The sequence below is a fragment of the Castor canadensis genome, chromosome 5, assembly GCF_047511655.1.
Source record: "Castor canadensis chromosome 5, mCasCan1.hap1v2, whole genome shotgun sequence".
In the NCBI taxonomy this organism is placed as follows: domain Eukaryota; kingdom Metazoa; phylum Chordata; class Mammalia; order Rodentia; family Castoridae; genus Castor; species Castor canadensis.
In genome coordinates, this window is record NC_133390.1 from 63561384 (window position 1) to 63575815 (window position 14432).

Sequence of the window (14432 nt, forward strand, 5' to 3'; positions counted from 1 at the left end):
CCCTAAAAGGCATAAGTACCACAGGTGGTAAAAAGAAAGATAGTCTGTCAGTTCCCTGCCAAGCACATGGAGGACAATCTCTGTTGTCCTATTTCTATTTCAGTTTAGCTTCAGAGACAGAATAGATTCCATTCAGCTACTACAGATTTTAGCTAGTTGGGGAGACTTGGATACTTAAATGAGTAAACACTGATCTTCTACCATGGAGATTCATGGACTTCTGAATTCCATCTTCTTTTCCCCAGTGTCTGCTGCTTTCTGATATTTACCATGGTCTCCAGCATTTTTCTCTTACTTGCTTGCCCAAACTGAAGGCTTAAAAATTGTAGAGCAATGTTTCTCTGCTCAAGGTGCTATGGCAGTTGTTCACAGATGTCAGCAATCTTTTAATTCATTATGGCACGCAGCTTAGAATTGGAAGTGAAGGGGAAAATAACCATATGCAGATCAACTTGTTTTCAAAATCTTAAATTTAAAAATGTCTGAGGGTGGGATGGGGCATGTAGGCCTAAGGTATGTTTGGACTTTATTATAATTATTCCCAAGAATCAAGATAAAAAGTACACTCCTGAATACAGAATATAAAAATGACAATATGTTCTCTGTATGCTCGTAGTCACAGATCTCAAAATATACTACAGCTATTAATCACTTTATGTAAGCTTTAATGGAATCCCAGTTTTAATTATTCCAAGACACACTTATCTTTTGTTTTGAAAACAATGTCAGATCAACTTGTTGTAGTTTCTGACAGTAGGAAAGCAAATTATGACCTTAGCCAATCAGGTAATTTTCCCAAAATGTACTAGGAAGTTTTACAAATATAAAAAAAAAAGTCATCTGTTATACAGGAATTAAATACATGCCCCATGTGTGCTTTATATGATATCTTCCATTTTATTCACAGTCCAATTACCTTTTTTTGCTTTCTAGAAGAACTATAAATATATTATCACTAATATTAATATGTTTAACTGGACTAGATTTCTAAATAACTCAGACAATAAGGCAAAATTAACTAAAACTCTAATTATGTGCAATTTTATGAACATTCATTTTTTATGAATTAAAGTTCAAGCTCCAGTACTGCCTCCCCCAAAAAAGAATTTAAAAATTCATATAAAATGTTCAAAATCTCAATAGCAATCTATGTAGTACAAAAGTACTTAGTTTATTTGTCATGCTATTCAGATAGGAATCATATAGGATATAAAATCTGGCTTTTATCCTTGAATCAGTAGGTAATATAATTCTGTATACCTATACAACACAACGACCTGAATTGATTGTAGCAGATTTTCTTTACTATTGATGGGCAATATATATTTCTTTTTTAAATTGTAGTAAATTTAATTTTTATTGGAATTTCTGCCATGATAGAATTTCATTAAATATCTAAAAGGATAATCACAAGCATGTGTAAAAATATTTGGGACTTAGAAAAGTACAAAGAATGTCTATAATAGGCAATAACAATTTTCACAATGGCAAATTTGAACCAGAATTAGTTGAAAATAAGGAAATGAATAGACTGGTGGGCAAGAATCAAAGTAATATTCCTTGGATATATATTATATATATATATATACAAAATAGCCTGACCAAAATCATTTATTAAATCCTTCCTGTGTGCCAAGTACCACACCAGCACTATCAAGATAAATAAAGCATAGCATCTTCCTTAAAAAGACTGCAGTCCATTGATTGTTCAAGGGGGAGAGGGAGTTGTCCTGGCATTTCACACAAGCATATATCATACCTTAATCAGATTAACCCCCGTCTATTATTTACTCTTTCTCTATTGCCCTCCTCCCCTATTATTCAAGAGCTTTCAGTGTGTTTTATTATGCCATATTTATACACAGATGCAACATATTTCAATATTATTCTCTATATACTTAAAAGGCAAAGCAGGTCTTGTCCAGGGGTGAGTACCAGTGGGAGGAGGAAGGGTAAACTGAGATGGTGTGGGGTGGTGTCAATGTACTTTGTATACAGGTATGAAAACAGAACAATGAAACATGCTGAAATTGTTCTAAAAAGGGGGGAAGTGGAATGAGGAAGAACAATGGAAGGGGTGAATCTAATTAAGATATATTATAAGCACATATGTAAATGTTACAATGAAACCCCTTGTACAACTAATAAATGCTAACAAAAAGGTAAAAAAAAAAAAGACTGAAGTTTAGTGTGCTATCATTCTAAATGTTATCATTCCAAAGTGATGAATCTCAAAAGAATATGAGCTAGGAGTTAAACTGTATATAAAACATCAAATTAAATAAAATTTACACCATTTCCACCCATTTTTGCGTAATGAAACTCATCATTACACAGATAATTGATAAAGAAGTATGCATAATCCAAAAGTACAGAAAAACAGCCACCATTTATTTTTGGCTCTTATACACTTTGGTTCACTTTATAACAAAATGTTAAGTCTTTAATACAGAATATCTGAATCTGAAGGGCCTAGAATCCTGTTCATTTTTGCATATACTGCTTTTCAACTCAAAAGACCCCTTCAACATAGTATTACTTTGTTCTCAACCCCTAGCTAGTATAAGAAGGATTACTATGACCATGATTTTTTAAACATACTTCTTTGAGGGTCAAATATATAAACAATGGTGAAATGCAACAACACAGCTGTTAAGAAGACTATGTAGCCAGAACTGATGTCTCATGCCTGTAATCCTACCTTCTTGGGAGGCTGAGACTGGAAGAATTGTAGCTCGAGGCCAGCCCAGAAAAACAGTTCAAGAGACCCCCATCTCCAAAAATAACCAGAGCAAAAAAATGGACTTGAAGTGTAGCTCAAGTGACTATGTGAGCACCTGCTTTGCAAGCTCAAAGCCCTGAGCTTAATTCCCAGTCCCACCAAAAATAAAAATAAAAAAAGACTAAGTACCACAGGATGTCAAAAGAACAAAACAGAGTACCACCAACAATTAACCTAAAGAGGCAAACTGCCACACGTGAATTGCATGGTGATAATTTTCTAACTTCACAATGTATTTTTTTCAGTTTAAAGGGTGCAAAATTATTACTGTACTGTATTTCCTAATAAAGTAACAATAAAAGTACAAATAAATATCTGAGATACTGTCAAAAGGAAAAAGTTAACACAAGGGATGGTACAGCACTTTCATTATTCTTTCACTATTCAGATGATACAACTCATGTACGTAATATAGCTCAACAATAAATATTACCTCTTAACCTTTGAAGATTTTTGTACCTTGTAGACAAAATAGTATGTAAATATCTCATTTGAAGTAAATAAATTACTTGAAATTGAAATTTACTTTAAAAGTTACTTTAATTTCTTTTAATTCACTCTTGTTGGCAGTGCTAAATATAACTCAAACTTGTGCCCTGATTTTATCCAATCTGATCAAAATGCATTTATAGTATTAAATAAAACTAATCCTTTATTTTATAATAGTGACATAGCAAGGAAAACTTAAAATCACATACTTTAGGCTATATTCCATGTTAAGCTTGGTAGCGCCTGATTTAAAAACTCCATGAACGTGAGAAGGAAGAGGTCAAAGGCTAGATTACATAAAGAATATAATAAAATTAATTATGGGATAAGGATTTGATAGTCATCAGACGCTCAGAAAAATCTAACAGGTGTCTTCTTGTACTTGAAAAGTAGACTCTTAAATGTAATTATAAATGCCCCAACAGCTCAGAATTCCATAGTACACAACTGGCAGTCAATAAATGGTTTACCACAGTTTATTGTGCTAAACTGCATTTCCTTATAATGCACTTAAACCTACTTCCTAATTCTACACTACTATTATCACACTTTTGTGCCAAATGAATAGCAGTCTTTGTATTAAAAACTCTAGGTCATCCATATTTAAGCAGCTAGCTACTAGTCTGTGAAACAAATGTAAGGGTACAAATAACAAACAATAAACATGAGGCCCTTCTAAAGTCAGCAAGATCTACTACAGTTTGAATATATTGTTTCTGTTCTGCTTCATCTTATTTCTACAGATCTCTAGTTCTTGGTTACTCAATCTGGGTTTAGTTTTCCTTTTTAAATTCTATCTTCCCAGTACTCCAAGCATTTAACCTTTCCTTTGACCTGCTGCTACTCATTATTTCATAGCTCGCTTTATCATGTTACCCATAGAAGCAACTCAGGTCATCTGTAAATCCATTCACTGCAAAATCTTTAAACAAATTCCCTGGCAGCATTTGTAATTCTAGACTAAAGAGCTAAAATTTAAAACTAGACTCTACCATAGCAACCATTCCTCCCACTTACAATTCTTTCCCACTGTGTCCTTCCCTAGAACCTTCTCCAAATCTACTATGCCTTTCTTGAAATAAAATTGCCAGTACTAATCTGGGCAAGCATTGAGAGAAAATGGTCCTAGAATAGAGCCCTCTTTTAAGTGATTTATAAAATGTTACACGATCAGTACCAGGAACATCTGGAGTTGTGGGTAGATATAGGAAAGGATTCAAAACTATATAAATTTCTTCAGATTGCTATTTCCATTTGTGAATAGGTAGTGTTTGGTAGCCTGGAGCCTCTCACAATCATTCTTATCAGTAAAAGCAATGAGAGTCAATTTTTAAAAATGAGTGAAATTTTAAATGAAAACTTTGAGGTAATCATTAACTATAAATGTAGCAAGCACTTCCATGTGAATTGCATGCAGCTGTTTGTGTCTATATGTGACAGGGCAGTATCTTCAGTCTTTTCCAACATAGATTCTTTCTACTATTCTACATCAAAATAAAGTCAAAATTCTTTGCCTTCCTTACTATCCTTCCTATGTGAACCTGTCCCCAGACGGGTATAAAGTAAGACCAAATATCAAATGCACAGCTAAAAATAATAAATTTCATAAGATCTGTATGGAGACAGCTCCTGATTACTCAGTGAATCTATTTTTTGCTTAGGGAAGTACAAAAACAAAGTTCACCTTTGTTCTTTGAAGACATATATTTATTGATATATCTACATATTTTAGAGAATTTAAAAATGGCTGAGTTAATTCATTCTATTATTACCTGCTTTCCCCAATTAAACCACTTTATGCTGAATGAAATGCAAAAATTCAAGTGTATAACTTCTATTATTAATATGCTTCCAAAGTTAAGGTAAATTGGTGAAAACTTATATAAACTAATAAATGTGTTATATTTACCAACTATAAAAGATTATAAGTACTTAATATTTGTCTACAAATATACTATCTGTGTTTGAAAGCTAGTATCATTAAGATGAAACATATCAAGGACTAAAAGTAAAAAGCAAAGTAAAATATTTTACATATACTCTTTCCTAGTAACACTATGTAAAACTAAAATAAAGACTGAAATGTCAATGAAAACATCAAGGGATGATGAAACAACTATGGTGATGATCCACAGATTATATGGCCCATGACCATGTAACTAGTTAGGGGCAGCACTAGACATAGACCCACCTCTACTAACTACATCCAAGATTTTGACAATGTGCAATGAAGTAAAAGAATTAAATAGATGAAGGATTGAAAAAGTAAATGCTGTTCCTCAAGTTAAAAGCCTTTGAATTTAATGATTTGTATTTAATAACATAGTAGGAAAATAAACTTAAAATACCATTAAAATTATGAAAACTGATTAGCAGTGATAAAAACTACAAAGAAAATTTATACTTTCCTTTAAAATAAAACCTTGGAAAATAGGCATTTTTTTATGTTTGTCTAAAAGAAGTCTGAGCTTTATTGAGTATGTGTGAAAGAAAGAAGAGAAAGAGGGAGAATAAAAGGGAAAGATAATACGGCAGTGGTGGGTTTTGTTTATTTTGATTTATAAATTGTTAGAGGTTCTTTTAGTTTCCTTTTCCAATGATAATGTGTTCCAAAACTGAAGTACATATAAAATGAATTTCTGCTAATTTATAAAGCAGTGAAGTATAAATAAGTAAATCTCTAAAAACTTACCAATGACAGCAAGATGAGCATCAAGAATTCCAAAACTAAAAATTCAGATCTTGAATTAGAAAGAACACAAAAAATGTCAAAAGTAATTAAAAAGAGATTAAATCATCACACCCAACTCTTAAATGTTGTATATTTTTTCTGAAAGTGCATATTCATGAGCTGACAGGAAAGACAGGCTGGCTGCTTTGTTTGAGTATAGTTTTGTTTACCTCCTACTGTCAAGAATGGATTTGACACTCACAGTATTAATATTGCTATTTTTATTGATATAATTAGCACAGCTATAAATATTTCCTTGGCCTGCCATATCTAAGTACATCATTATAATCAGCAATATTAGGACTTCTTTTTCTTATATTATGCTTTGGAAACAGACTGCTGGCCCAAAGAATCCAAGTGACCTCATGATGCAGAAATTACTGAAAAAAAATGTTGCCCCGTCAAGAGACTACTGTTTTGTGTATGACTTCACTAAACAAACTAGTTTATATTTGTTTGAAACTAAAGTTCCTCACCAATCTGCTGTTTCAATTTCACATCACACCATATTGTACCTAAAAACAGGCAATCTGGATTCCTGTTGCTACTTTTTTTTTCCCCCTAAACAGCTCAGGAATGGAGTTGAAATACAAAGCTTGAATCTACAAAGCAAAAGAATTAAAAGACACCTAAAATTGAGACTGGGTGGATGAAAATAAGCATGCTTGAAACCATTTGTATAATTGCTAGTGGGTGGCTGGCCCACAATTGTGACTTTTTGATCATTACATGAGAGCAAATCAAAACATATTTTATCTTGCCTCTAGATCCCATCAGCTGTGACAATAACCTTATCTAGACCTTGAATGGTTTGTTCATAAAACAAAGTGGGGTGACTGACCCAGTGCATATTCAACACAGAGTATGAAGGCCAAAACAAAATGACAATACAATTCACAACAAGTTTGTAGAAATGTTAGACTACTATATTAAAACCTTTCTTTGTCTCTATCACTTAACAGATGGTTAGTACTCACACAGCCTAGTATCTCTGGCAAAGAAATGACTGTGTCTGGCCAATAACACCCGAAATTTTGACTTAAAATGCACTGTACACATGCTTAGACTCACCTTACAAATATATTGGTAGTATTAGTCATACTTAATTACTATAAAAACTTGACAGACGTCAAGATTTTACCTTTTGTACTATGAATACCTCTTTTTGAAACTCAACTATCTTATGTGGACTAAGGTTCTTTGAACTTTCCAATTCAGATTTGTCATTTTTTATGGACTGCTTAGTAATTGTGCTTTAAAAAAACTTCCAAAATAAAATTTTAGCTGAAAAGCCTTACAAAACTTACAAAAATTTAATTAGCTTGTGGTTCTCTGCTAACAAAGTGAATTAAACAAAATCACTTGAGAACTTTGTGAAGGACCCCAGAGCAAGACTGCAGTTGTCCAGAAATAAAGTATGTCTTCATTTAAAAGCTGTTTATATGTAAATATATACTCACATAAACACAATTGATCAACCCTGCTTACTAGAAAGTTTTTAGGTTTTTAATACTCTATTAACCATTATTCCACTTTGCTTTTTTTAAAAAAAAATCAACTAAAACAATATAGTCTATTAGTTTAAAAATCTCTTTTTCCTTCTCAGTCTTCCTATTTACAGCTTTCATATACTAATAAGTCTGTATAAAATAGCCAGAGGCCATCACAAAGTGCTCTAAGATGTACCCTTTCTGGAAGAGGTTGATTATGCTACATACTAAGTAGAGATCTACTGTAAATGTGGAGATACAGAACCTCAACAGCAGAGAATGAGAAAACTGGGGGAGGATTGTATATAATAAAAGCTGTCCCATGTAAGGACTAAACGTACTTGGCTAATAAAGTAAGACTCACAGTGATATTAAAAAAATTAATAAAAATCAGAATTTGTTGTCTGAGAACTATGCACCAGTTTTGAAAAGGTGAGACACCCACTACTTGAAGCCACAAACTCAGAGTGAATTCACACAGCCATTTAACAGGCACCTTCCTTTCTGTTAGAACCTAGAATTTATCCACCTACAGACTAAATGATTAAAGTAATGCTAAAATCTTCTGTAATGTTCCTCTTGTATTACAAATGGTCTTATTAAATCAGAGAACTGCCAAGCAAATGCTTTCGGAGTTCAAAAAAAGTTGAAATAACAAAGCATTTTTTGCAGGCCTCATTTTCTATTTCTTTAATGCCACCTATACATTAATTACAACTTTTATCTTCTCTTAATAAAATCACAACTACAAACAACTGAGGTACTTAGTTTTTCAAGTATTTTCTTAAAACAAATCCTAATCAAAAATTAACAAATATTCTACCATTTGTTTTAACACACTTAGCTAACAAGACAATTCTACATAGAAATTTTATAGTAAATTTCAAGACACAAGATGTTTTAATATAAAGCAACATTTTATTTATTTCAAGGACATGATTAAAATTAGGAAAAATATAAAGCTGCTATCTGTCAAAAGACTTGCTGAAATATAGGAAGAACATTTCATGACAATAACAAAAATTACAAATAAACTAAGCTCTGCTGAACAATGCAATTGGTAAACAGCTTCCTCTCCCTCAAACTGCTATATGTGCTTTGAAATCGCAGTTCATTAAATGAGTTTTAAAGTTTCATCCAAAAATCTCTCCTAGCAATGTGGAGTACACAAAATGTGACATTACAATGTAAACTCTACAAGGGCCAACAATTTTCTCTTGTTCACTGTTATATCTCAAGTATCTAGAACCATGTCTTCAACAATTTGATAATTTAAGCCTCCATTTCAGAAAAACATGATTATTTCAGAGAATAAGAGTCCACTAACCTTCACTCCCACATTCCAAATGTATTTAAAGAAGTCCCTCCTTACCACTTATTCTGAAGATATTTGGAAAAATTCAAAATTCATGTATAAATTATACATCCTTTACAGGAATGTAGCTGTAGCTTTTATTGTTCTTCTAAAAGGATCTAATTATTCAGTCTAGCCTTTTTCTAGGAAGTCCAATTTGTCTAGAAAGTCTTAAGACTTTAATAACACAAAAATAATTAATTTCAAATGGCGCTTCCCTTAGATTTTCTTCCTATACCAAGTAGTCAAATTCTTATTAAATTGACAGAAAGAAGAGCTGGATATTTGTGGGTCTTAAAAACTTTCCAGTCTAACTACATAGGAACCAGGCACCACATCTAGTAATCTTAACAACCCTCCCCACCGGTACAGCCTTCACATGAAAAGTTTCTTTCCTCAATTATTATTCCAGTTAATTTTATTTTGTCTTTTGGTAGTTAATGTATACATGATCTACATCTATATATTTTTGATTTAGTGGTAGTCTTTAAACATTGGCCTAAATGGGTAAGTATAAATACTTTTTCCTGGAAATGGATAAATTATGACAATTTTTAAACTTCTTTCTTTAGTCTGTTAAAATTAGAACTTCACCATGAAAGAGCATACTTGCTTTGAGGCTGGTAATGAGTAAAATTTTCACCTATCTTCATATGTGAAAGGCCTGTATTGCACTGATCTATAAAATCTGAAAGCACAAAACCAAACATACCGAACTGCCCAACTCAGTGAGCAGTTAACATATTTATAGAAAACTCACTTTTCTTCTCACCTGTTTACTTTAGCAACATGTGTCCTCCAGCCTAAAGCCCTTCAAAATTGAGTTCAATAAAAATCAAAGCCCCAATCTTGGGAATTAAAACTTGAACATAGAACAGTTATAAGTAAAAGGGTTCAGTGATTTTTTTTTTTTTTTTTGTAGTACTGGGGCTTGAACTCAGGGCTTCATGCTTGGTAGGCAGACATTTTATCACTTAAGCCACCAGCCTGGGGAAGAGTGTTCAGCAGATGGCACAGGGTGTCACATCATTTGCTTGTCAACTCTGATGCATTCTCATTAAGAATGACAAAGAGCAATGGTATGAAAGTCAATGTAATTTTTTTTCTTCTCTTAGAAGTACAGCCATACCTAGGTATAAAACAAAAATGCAGTATGTGTCAAATCTTAACTGGTCACACTTACATGGTAGGGATGCCAGTGCAATCTAACTGTTCCCAGAAGACAGAAAAGGTCCTTGAGATTAGGAGCAGGAACAGGAATGAAAGTAAGTCACTTACGAATTTAAGTTAATAATGACTACTTAAATTCAGTTTTTACAGCTATAGAATTTATTTTCAAAGTGGTAACCATGTATGTTAAAATTCAGTGGGGCAACATGTTACAACAGACAATTTAGAACAGAGTTCACTTGAAAACACTGGGGGAATGGGTGGCCTCTGATAATTTAATCAGCTGAAATTCACACGTGTCCATGCAGTGAGAAAACCCCACTTTGGAGTTTTGGTACTTTTCATAGTTGAAAAAAAAAAAGTGGAGACAAATTTACACGTCCAGAAACGTAACATGTTCAACTTGGCTAGGGCCAATACTCATTCTGAGGACAGTACTACACCCACAGGCTTCCAAACTACTTCCTGTTTCATCGGATTTTATTGGAGAGCTGTCACCCTGGTACTAACCTCATTCAACCCGGTTCAGAGTTAAGAGATCAGCGGATTACCAGGCTAGGTAGCGAAGCTGTACGCCATATTGTGTTTTTCGCTAATGTTGATAGTTTGTGTGTGTGCCTGGCATATGCTTGTGCAAGTGTGTTTATCAATAGAACTTTTAGAAAATCCCTGCCTCCTGCCTGCCTCTTCAGCATCCTTAAAAAGCACCAGATCCAGGGGGTGGGGTACTGAGAGCTCCACACAGAGGAATGCGTTCCAACAATGTAAAGGACTGCATTTAAACTTTCAAAACCCTGCCAACCATCTTTATCTCCAGTATAAAAAAGGCTTTAACATTTTTTTAATGTTTCCAAAGTGGCCCAAGGAAGGAGAAAGATGGGTCTTCCCTTCCCAATCCCCCTCCTCTCTAATCGTAGCAGCGAAGCAGGCGGGGCCGTTGGCGCCGGCGTCGGGAGAGGCGTCCAGCGGCTCTGGGGCCAGGACACCTCCCGCCCCCCAGTTCTCTGAAGACCGCCCAGAGACCGCGAGAGCCACGGCAAGCGGGGGAGGGCGAGAAGGGAGGGGGCGGAAGACAAGCGGGCGCCTCTAGCAGCTCCTGAGCCCCGGCTAGTCCCCCTCAGCTCCTCTTCTTGGAAGCAGCAGCTCCAGGCGCGGGGAGTAAGAGAAAAACGCAGAAGACACCGTTCCAGCTGCGGGACGCCCCGCCCGCTCAAGGGACCCGGGGACCCTCCCAGCCGGTCCAGCGAAGCCTCGGCGGGCGGGAGCGCGCGCGCGCGCGCGAGGAGGGGCATCGGGGGAGAGGGGGCGCGCGCGGGGCGGGGCGCTGGGCTGGCCGACGGCCCGCAGGCTCACCACTCTGAAACTCGCTCCCCCAGCCCCACCCCGCTCCCCTCCTCCCATTCCGCCGCCCCCCACTCGAAGCGACTTACAGACGCCTGGGCCCTCTCGGCACGCACACACCCCTCCCGTCCGCCCGCCCCACAACAAATTAGAGTTTTTGGCGTTACCTCCTCGCGCTCTTTAATCTTCTTTCCTCAACTCCTAAACTTCCCCCCGCCCCTACTTCTTCGGCAGTAAGCCTACATTGGGCGCCCAACGCCGCGAACCTGTAACTTTTCCCTTCATTGGGTTGCTGTCATGCCACTCTTGGCTTCAGTGGACCAATAAGGATAGGACGGCCCTCGTGAGGTTGCCGCCCATAAACAAAATGCACTCTTCCTCCTCCCGTGCTTGTCCCCGCCCTTAACTACGCCTTCCCTTATCTCTGCCATGTTTGATTGGAGTAGGAGAGGCCCAATCCGCTATCTCAAACATCTATTGGAACACGGAAACTTCGCTCAGAGTACTTCTAATAGGCAATTGGTCAACGGTCCTCCCTACTCTCCCGCCCCACCCTCGCCCACTTTGGAGAGGTCAGTGGTATCTCGTTGTTCAGTGATCCAAGAGGTTGAAAACTATTGGTGGAGCGGACCCCGTCAGACCGGACTGGACTGAGTTGTGATTGGTCGATACAAACACTATCAAGTTTGGTTGTTGACTCCTCCGCCCCTCCCCACTTTTCCCCCCACGCCCCCATCTCCTCCCTACTGCTTTTACTTTCTACGCATTTCTATTTCCTCCTTTATTTATTTATTTGTGATAAACTTAAATGACCCGGGGATGGAGGCGGGACTCGAAGACAGGATGACGAGTGGCGGCCTGGGACCAATTGCCGAGGGGGCTGTGGAGTGAGGGGCAGCGGTGATGGCCAGTGAGAGGCAGGCGTCTGGAGCGCCCTGGGCCTATGAAGCCGGGATGCCCCAGCGGAGGCGGCGGTTACCCGCTGTCTGGCGCGACGAGACGCGCGGGGGGAGCCGTAGGAGAGAAGAGGGGTTGTCGCTGTCGCCGACGGCTGAGGCTGCAGGATTGAAGCTGGATCCTGGGCGGTGGGAGGGAAAGCCGGCGAGAGGGTCGGCGTGGCGGCTGCGCGCAAGGCCACACTGGGTCGGGCTTAATTCTTGCAAAATGGGGCACAGGTTGCCAGACAAGGTCACCGGAGGCCGCCCAAGCAGGGCCGGGGCTCGCTCAGAGCATTGAGTCGTTTAGAAGATGTAGAAACACTATGTAAAACAGCTCGAAGTAAGCCATGCTTAATGCAAATGAGGATTTATTATCCTGCCGGAAAAGGCAGATTATGTTTCTTATTACCAACGACCCGACTGATGCCCACAAAACTCAATATCCTGGGAGCTAGAAGGAACAAATAAAGCTACACGGAAAATTAAATGCGGTTCAGATGCTTCAATAAAACCTTCACCCTCATCCATTTGTCACTCCACATAGCACTCCCTAGAGCCAAATCTAACAAATATCGGTCCAGTACCCAGCCACGGGGGGGGAGGGGGGAGAAGAGAAGAAGAATGAGGCTCCAGGCCAGCAGGAAACCAGGATAGATTCCTAAAAAGAACTCCTTAAAAGGACTAAGATGGAAAAAATAATTGCCTCTTACTACGAAGAAAAACAATTCCCTGCCAAAATAAGAAATAGCACTTTTTAAGGAACTTAAATAGCAATTTGTCACAAAAGGAGGAGGTTTGCCGAAACTTACCGTGCATATAAAGATTATACTATATTTGCCACTTGAAAATAATGTTGTTTATAGGATGTGGACTTAATATATAATTTCCAGAAGGTTTGCATTAAGTCTTCTGGGTTTTAACCTAGGCTTCCTTGGCAAATACTACATGCTTTCCACACAAGATGCCTGGCTTCAGCTAGAGGTCTTTGGCAAAACCTAAGCAAAATAAATTAGCCCTGGTTAAAAAAAAAAAAAAAAAGCACAAGGCCTTGACTTCATTAATGCCTTTAGAGCTATCTTTTATGTGGCTCTCAGAATCCTCATTATCGTATCAGATAGCAAATTTAAAGACCAGTGAGTTGTACAAAATGCTATTGAGTGTAGAAGCCAAAATATTTTTTAACTTATATATAAATCTTAGCTAAAAGTGATGTAGTGACAGTAGTAAGCATTCAACTTCACATGAGAAAATTCAGTAAAATTTAATGAAAGTGTTCAAAAAGTTAATCCCATAACTTCTCTCAGGAGAAAGGGCTTCTGTCTCAAGGTTGTTTTTTTGATTTTTGTTTTTCCTCCTGCTGAGGCTTGAACTTGGGCCTAAGAGTCATCTTTTTCAACAAATTTTTTAAGATATTTTTCAGCATATTGGCAAAGTTTTTAAGATTGTGATAAGGCCTTATCACAAGTAATATAAAATACCTAATTCAAATAGCAGTGGTAGAGTGAGACCTTGGTCCTATTAAGATGGCATTTTGTTTTGTTTATACCCAGTTCTGATGTTTAAATGCTTCTGTCTTTAAGGACTGTCTCAGTGTTCATACTTACATTTAACATGCCTTGAGCACCACTCATGCACCCCAAAAGATGTCACAAATATTCCAAATTATAATGGGGCAAGAGCTGTTTTCTTTCTTGGCACTTAACAGAACTGAGAAAAAGAGTAAGAATGAGGTGGTAAGAAATCAAGGGAGGATGATGAAGAAAGAAAGACTGATAGAAAATGAAGAGAGATGATGGCTTAGAGAACAATTTTTATAAAGAATTCTTTTAGTCCTGTAACCTATTGTCTTCACAGATTCTGGTGAAGACCCTAATGCTTCAAGAGAGGCTAAACTAGTAGCAAATGTAATCTTCCTATGTCACAAATGAGGGCATTTAGACTTTGAATGCTTTAAGTGCAACAAGTAGCAGTGCTTGTTTTCAAACTCAAGTCCGTCTGCCACTTTGCTATTTACCAATTCATTCAACAGTTACTAAATGCATGTTCTTCATAGTAAATATATTTACTAGACATTTAAGATTGATAGGAACTAGATTTGGCATTTTTTACCACAGTTCTCTGTGTCCTGGGAGAGAGA

General features: G+C 37.1%; 1 protein-coding gene across 14 annotated transcripts in view; it reads right to left on the minus strand.

Moving 5' to 3' along the window:
* The window catches only part of Zbtb20 (zinc finger and BTB domain containing 20), an 815899-nt gene extending 804223 nt beyond the window's left edge, over positions 1–11676 (minus strand). For 10 of the 14 annotated variants that reach the window (XR_012447947.1, XR_012447938.1, XR_012447943.1 and 7 more), the window contains exon 1: positions 11525–11674. The gene's annotated coding sequence lies outside the window, so the exon portion shown is untranslated. Of the gene's footprint in view, positions 1–11524 lie in introns of all 14 variants that reach the window. The other 4 variants (XR_012447949.1, XR_012447950.1, XR_012447937.1 and 1 more) reach the window with 3 other exon arrangements.
* Between the last annotated feature and the right edge of the window lie 2756 nt (positions 11677–14432).